General features: G+C 39.8%; 1 long non-coding RNA gene across 1 annotated transcript; it reads left to right on the forward strand.

Moving 5' to 3' along the window:
- The first annotated feature begins 422 nt into the window (after window positions 1-422).
- On the forward strand, window positions 423-5,712 carry LOC140690574 (uncharacterized). Its single transcript, XR_012065879.1, has 2 exons — window positions 423-3,157; window positions 4,222-5,712. It is a non-coding gene; the product is annotated as an uncharacterized lncRNA (long non-coding RNA).
- Window positions 5,713-7,493: the final 1,781 nt, after the last annotated feature.

Here is a 7,493-nt window from a genome sequence, read left to right on the forward strand (position 1 = left end):
ATTTCGGTTCATCAAAGGATGCAATTATGGGTGTAAGAAGACAAGACCCAGAGGGAGAGAAGATATTTGCAGTGCATATATAGCCAACAAAGATCTCATCCAGAAAATAAGAGAAACTCCCACAAATCAATAAGAAAAAGGCATCATTTTTTTAATGTTCAGAAAGACGTGCACAGACATTTCACAAAAAGTATATCCAAAAGGCCATTACGCATATGAAAATGTGCTCCACATCAGTAAGAGAAATGGAAAGTAAACTGTGATAAGAAGTGCCTACATAACACCACAGTGGGTACAGTATTAACAACTGGTCACATCCGAGTGTTGACAAGGATGTTGAGCATCTAACTCTCATACACTGCTGGTGGGGGTATAAACTGTAAGAACCACTTTGAAAAATCATTTGACTGCATCTACTAAAGCTGACCATAGACATACTTATGTCCCAGAAATTCTACTCCTAGGCCTATGCTCTCAGAAGTGCTTATATATATATGTAAACCTAGTCCCATAAACATGCTGGAATGTTTATAGTGGCATTTTTTGATAATAGCTAAAAACTCACTCCAAGGGAGCTGGAGTGACTTATCTAAGTGGAGAGTTCAGAAAAAGAATTGGGAGTGGGCAGCCCAGCCGTTTCTTTTTCCTTTTCTCCCAGAAGCAAGCTGCTTTTAGGAAGCACATATTCTGTTCTCTGCATCCATGCCTTACTTTTCAAAGTCCAGTGGGAGTATGGCCTTTGGGTGAAAGGTTAGAGGTCTAATTCTGGGCTGTAGATTTAAGACGTTCACTTGCCTGCTGTACAGGTCAATTCTCTATTTCATTAGAAACAGAGAGGCTCAGCACACCTGCAGGGGCTATTTAGTCTGCATATGTGATGTCTTTTGTCTTGTTTCCCAATTGCTTCCTATTATTTAATGGGCCCCTTCAAGGTCCCAAATCTGATGCACTGGCCAAACTCATCAAGACATAAGACAAAAAGTGAGGTGGATGGAAGATCAAACACTCAGAGGGACCGAGACGTCTGGAGTCAGCTCGGAAAGTAGCTTGAAGTTTTTCAGCACAAACCACGTGAATTCTTGCCCTCAACCTCTGAGGTTCATACTCTGTAACATAGTGGATTTTCACACGCACACACCGTTTGCTTTTAACTGCTGTGCTCTCTGAGGGTGTCTGTAACCCTTAGGTCATGCAGGCCTTTCACTTTGGTGGGCTACTGGATGTATGGAAATAGGCAAGGAGCTGTTTTTATAAGAGCCCTGCTGGCCATAGCAAGCACGCGTGAGTCTCAGCGAAGAAAACGCCTCTTAACAAGCAAGTAATTTCCAGCAAAGACAGGCGGGCCTTGTGGCGGGCCCAAGCAGGCAGAGCCCAGCTGCGCAGCTCAAGCGAGGCTCAGCACACCTGCAAGACCTTTGGAGGCCTCAGTAAAGGGGAGGCCAGGAGGACTTAAGCAGACAGAAGTCTCAGCAGACGGCAGCACCTCAACCCTCATGTGGGTGTGCAGCCTCCCCCCACCCCCGCCAAAGTCAGCTGATTTCTACAGGCTGTGGAAATAATACTAATAAATAAACAAGGATGTGATTATAGGGAAAAGAGAGTCTTCCCCTCTAAGACCTGTCAGACATGAGGGGCAGAGCAATTCTTTGCTGCATTTTTCAGCCAGGTCTATAGTCAAGGACTTAACCCTGCACCCAAGTGTCACGTGTATTTTAAAGCACTTACATTTGCTCTTCTAGGTTTAAACCGTCATTGCCAGGCCCAGTTAGACAGTGTGGATAGACACATCTGAATCCTAACCATCTGTGTTTTATTTCTGTCTACCTGCAGGGCCCAAAGAGGAAACTATTCTGAATTTATGTGGCTTTTCCACAGGTCTTGACAGTCACTCAGTACCTGTTTGGTTGACTTTAATTCCCTTTGTTCTGATCATAGCTTTATCTGTCATGCTACAGTCAAATTATAGCTCTATTTATAGAAAGGGAGAGGACTTACATGAACAAATAATGGGAGTTCTTAATATAAAGACTGCCATCCTTGGGGGTTGGAGTAGAGAAACAACTCAGTGAAATTATTACAAATCCAAAGGCTAAAAGGCAATTTAAAAGACGGTACTTGGAATATTGTCTCTAGGGATCAGGTGTGCTCCGGAAGTCAGGGAGAAGCTGTGGTGATGTGAAAAGTTGCTTCAGTCTTGTTTTCAGAACAGCAGTAATAGTAAGAAGGCAAAATGGAGGAAGACAGGCTGACTGCACTGAAGCAAGAGAGAGGCTCCCTTAGAATATCTGACCCCTTGGAGAGACAGCTTTTGGGGGAACAGCCTAGAAAGATGTGAAATGGGAAAATGAGATTTGAATTCCTGGATAAACAGGTATAAAAGGGAAACAGAGATGCACTTGGATCTTAATGTTCCTAAAGCACCAGAAAATGGAAGCACCGTCATTGAAATGAGATCAGAAGAAGGATGGCAGCCTGAAGAAATCTGACCAAAGGAAAAAGGCAAGATCTCATGGGGGCAGACCAGAATGACCCCCCCCCCCCAGGAATCAGGACCGAGGGAACCACTGAGATGCAGTTTCTAAGGGCATAGACTGACTTTGTAAGGGCAGTTAGGGAAGAAATTCTTAAAGACTGGGGTTTGACTTGCAGGGAATTTAAGTTTTCCTTGGGAATTTGATAATGGGAGGTGCTTTGTATTCAAATGTGACGCATCTGTGTACACTTGGCATTTTGTTATTGAAATGAATTTATACATTTCATTATCGAAGTATCTTTATGTTTTAATTTGAAGTCAGTAAAGAATCTCTGCTTACCGTGCTCACAATGTGCCTAGATATAATTTGAGGTAGGAAATAGAATAGAGAGTGAATTTTCAGCCTTGGGTATAGAATTGACCTTGAAGAGATTTGACTAATGTCTGTTTTGATCCATTTCAGAACCTTCTGTGGGAAGAGACTTATGCCATACCCTTTGTGACCTAGAAGAAATCACAAAGGAATGGGGATTAGGATTGGGAAGGAGACAGATTTCTGAAAGAGGGAGCAAAATTATCCTGGTAGAAGGCTGAGTTTCTCCCAAAGAGGACAAATGCATGCTGGGAGGACTCTAGGTTTCAGGTCTAAGCTCAGTGGACCAGTAGAAAAAAACCCAGAGAATGGTGAGTAAGGGAAATGACTGTTTATCTCATTCAGCCCCTCACTCACTCCTGCCCTGAGGAGGGGGATGACTTACTGGGTGAATCAGAAAGAAACTGGGCACTCCTCTCCCAGTCCCTCCTCCCTCCTCCTTCGTGGGAGTCAGCCTGCTTCAGAGGGCACACACTCTGCTCTGTTCTCTACCGTGTGGCACAAGGAGGGCAGCCTCTGGTTTTCCAGCTCCCCTGTGATTTGAAGGTAAGTCCACGTATTGCTGTGCAGTACTTCTGGTCTCAGTTGCCTACTACAGCATTCGCATGCAGTTTTGGAGTGTTAGGGTTTTGTTACTCAGCTGTTTGCTGAAAATTCAGTTTCCATGAATTTATTTTCATTCTCCTTGTTGCTCTGGATAGATTTCAGAAGAAGGAATGAAAAGTTTCAGAACTAAGCAGACTCCATGTTCTTTTAAAAAAAATTTTTAATTGAAGTGTAGTTGATTTATAATGTTTTATATGTACAGCAAATTGACTCAGTTATATGTATATATATATATTCTTTTTAAGATTCCTTTCTTAAGACCCCATGTTCTTATAGAATCATAATATAACTCTTCTCCCATGTTTTCAAAAGAAATGACATTCTCTGAAAGTACTATGATTATTGGCTTTAGATAATGAACAAGAATGTTCTAGTTATCACTAACCTAATTATATCGATGTTCGCACCTACTATGACATTAAGACTATGTCTGGAACATAATACCACAAAGTAGTTTTAATGGGAAATCATTTAAAGCCTACAGTATACATTAAAAAGTTTTAAATGAAAGAGGCTCAGAGAGAAGCAGGATTTTATTCTGATATGCTAAAGTAGAATGTTTTTCCTGAATCCAGGCAGCTAGAGCGCTGTACCAGGATGCTGGAAAGGGTCTCACTAGGTCTTACCGTAATCCAGTTGGGTTATAGGTGGGGAGATGTCTCAGATATTCTTGTTTTGATCCTGGGGATTTAAAGCTATGTTCAACTTATTTTTGAAGATTAATACCATTCCATCTTGGTACTCATCACAAATAGTGTCGTATTTGTAGAGCAAGCTCCAGCATCACCTGGGAACCGCATCTGATCCTTGTATGCCTCACATTCTGACAAGAAGGAAGTCACAGCGGAAGCAGCAGAGACAACGCTGACCAAGATGTCAGACTCTGAACAGTATTAGCATGCAGGTGTCGCTTTAACATAAACAGTACTAGTTATTAGCAGGCAACTTAAGAAAGAAGGGGAGAGAAAAGCTGGGCATTTGGCAGTCACTTGGGTCTAGGCTTGGAGTCCAATAAACATGAAGAGTGGTAACCCTGGTGAACCCTCCCCCACTCTGTGACAGGACCCCGAAAGCACAGCCCAGAGGTGGAGATGTGGGCGAGAATCATTCGTTTGGCTCAGAAATCCTCAAGCACTGGTTTAGGACCATTGACACACTTAGAGATCTGAAAGAAGGAAGGGAAACTCCTCTCTGGAAGAACATATCATCCAGCACTTCAAGTTATTTCCATAAGTAATTTTTCAAAGAAAATGAATGGCAAACAATCTAACATAGTGGGGCGAAAGCAGAGTCAAGCATGAGGCAGCACCAAAAGAAACAACAGACAAAAGAAACAGACTTAACAATAAACATAGTCTTTAAACCACTTGCTTGTTATGTTCATGGAAAAAATTCAAACTTATAAATTTTGTCAAGGAACTGGAGACCATAAGAATTGACACTTAAGATTTGAAAAATAACCAAATAGGAATTATAAAACTAGAAAATATGATAATTCAAAAATTCAAAAACTATGGATACAGAGCAGATTAGGCACACCTAGAAGATAGGTTAAAAGAAACACCCTGCATGAGGGAAGGAGAGACAAAGTTAAAAAGGCAAAATATTGAAGATAGAGCAAGAGACATGGAGAACACAGTGGGTTGGCCCGATGTATAGCAAACTGGAGTCTCAGAAATGAGGGAGAAAATATGGGCAGAGACAATATGTGAAGAGATAATGGCTAAACATTTCTGAGAATTGAGTGAGGATATTAAACCAGAATTTAGGAAGCCCAATGAAATACAAGCAGGATTTTAAAAAATACAAGGCATCTTACTTTAAGTGAAACCACAGAAAATGAAAGACAGAGAAAAACTTATAAAAGAAGCCCAGGGGAGTGGTGGGGAGGCAAACGACTCTCAAAGGAACTTTGCATTTTCTGGAAAGTAAAGATTAACACTGGACTAAAAAAAGTAAAGGATATATGTTGCAAGTTTTAGGGTCAAAGAATAGAAAAACTGTATACTTTCTGAACTAACTGCGGGGGAATAGGACTATAAAAATAATACAAAAGAAAGCAAAAAGGGAGAGTAAAAAGAACATACAGTAGGCACAACAAAAAAAGCACAAAGTCTTTTCTTAAAGAAGACCCCTCAGATGATATAAACTTAAAGCTCCCCCAAACCTGATGTCAACCTTGAATGTGAATTATACTTAAAGCAAGGAATTATTACCTGCCCTGAATATGAAGAGTTATAGAAATAAACAATGAACCATGGTTGTTAAGAAAATTTCTTTGTATGGACAAAAGATTCACTGAAGAGATACGTTAAATTGGGGATGGGAATTTACATGTCACCTACTCCAGGAATGTTTTCTACTTGTCAGAGGTGAATTATTTGCTCCTGTGTGTTAAGTTTGTACTTTCCTCTAATTTTATTGAGGTATGCATCAGTCTGGACTACTATTAAAAAAAATGCCACAGACTGGGTGGCTTTTAAACAAAAGAAATTTATTTCTTGCAGTTCTGGAGACTGGAAATCCAAGATCAAAGTGCTGACAGATTCATCACCAGTGAGTGTCCACTTTCTGGTTGACAGATGGCAGTCTTCTCACATGGATGGTAGAAGGAATGAGGTTGCTCTGGAGCCTCTTTTCTGAGGGCACTAATCAAATTATTGAGGGCTCCACCCTCATGGCATAATTACCTCCCAAAGACCCTACCTTCAAATATCATCACATTGGGAATTAGGTTTCAACTTAGGAATGTTGTGGGGACACAGACATTCAGTCTATAGCAGCATGTATCATGTGTTTGTGAAGCTACCTATCTCCCCTAATAGACTATGAGCTTCAAAATGGCTAGGACCCTCTCCCAAGTATTTTTGTATCCCCAAGACCTAGAAAAGATCCCAGTATGCAATAAATGAGTGTTTGACTGGATCTTTTTAAAACACTGTATTGTTTGGAAAGGAGGCATAGCCGCAATTCATCACTTTAGTAAAATCATATGAAACTGATAAATAACTGTACTATACATATATACATGAGCTGATTTGATCATGTTTGTAGAAGATCATAAACTTTTAAGGGCAAGAACCAAACAATACTATAAGTTATTTTAAAATATACAGAACTACAAAAATATGAAAACCCAACATCCCGATATCATGTTTGTTTTAGATTGTTTTTATTTTTTGTCTTGATTCTTTTTTTTAATTGAAGTATAGTCAGTTTACAATGTTCTGTCAATTTCTCGTGTACAGCATAATAGTTCAGTCATACATATATACACATGTTTGTTTTCATATTCTTTTTCATTATAGGTTACTACAAGATATTGAATATAGTTCCCTGTGCTATAAAGTTGAAACTTGTTATGTGTTTCATATATAGTAGTTAGTGTCTGCAAATACTGAACTCCCAATATATCTTCTGACCTCGTTCCCCACCTGGTAACCATAAGTTTGTTTTCTATGTCTGTGAGTCTCTTTCTGTTTTGTAAAGTTCATTTATCTTTTTTTCTTTTTAGATTCCACATGTAAGTGATATCATATGGTATTTTTCTTTCTCTGTCTGGCTTACATCACATAGTATGACAGTCTCTAGGTCCATCCATCTCACTGCAAATGGCTTTATTTTATTCTTTTTTATGGCCACGTAGTATTCCATTGTATTTATTTATACCACACCTTTTTTATCCAGTCATCTGTTGAAGAACATTTAGGTTTTTTCTATGTCTTGGCTGTTGTAAATGGTGCTATGACATTGGGGTGCATGTATCTTTTTGAATTAAAGTTCCCTCTGAATATATGCCCAGGAGTGAGAATGCTGGATCATATGGTAAGTCCATTTTTAGTTTTTTAAGGAATCTCCATACTGTTTTCCATAATGGCTGCACCAAACTACATTCCCACCAGCAGTGTAGGAGGGTTCCCCTTTCTCCACACCTTATCCAGCATTTATTTATCTGTGGACTTTTGAATGATGGCCATTCTGACTGGTGTGAGGTGATACCTCATTGTAGTTTTGAGTTGCATTTCTCTGATAATTAGTGAT

The sequence above is a fragment of the Vicugna pacos genome, chromosome 31 (assembly GCF_048564905.1).
Source record: "Vicugna pacos chromosome 31, VicPac4, whole genome shotgun sequence".
Lineage (NCBI taxonomy): Eukaryota > Metazoa > Chordata > Mammalia > Artiodactyla > Camelidae > Vicugna > Vicugna pacos.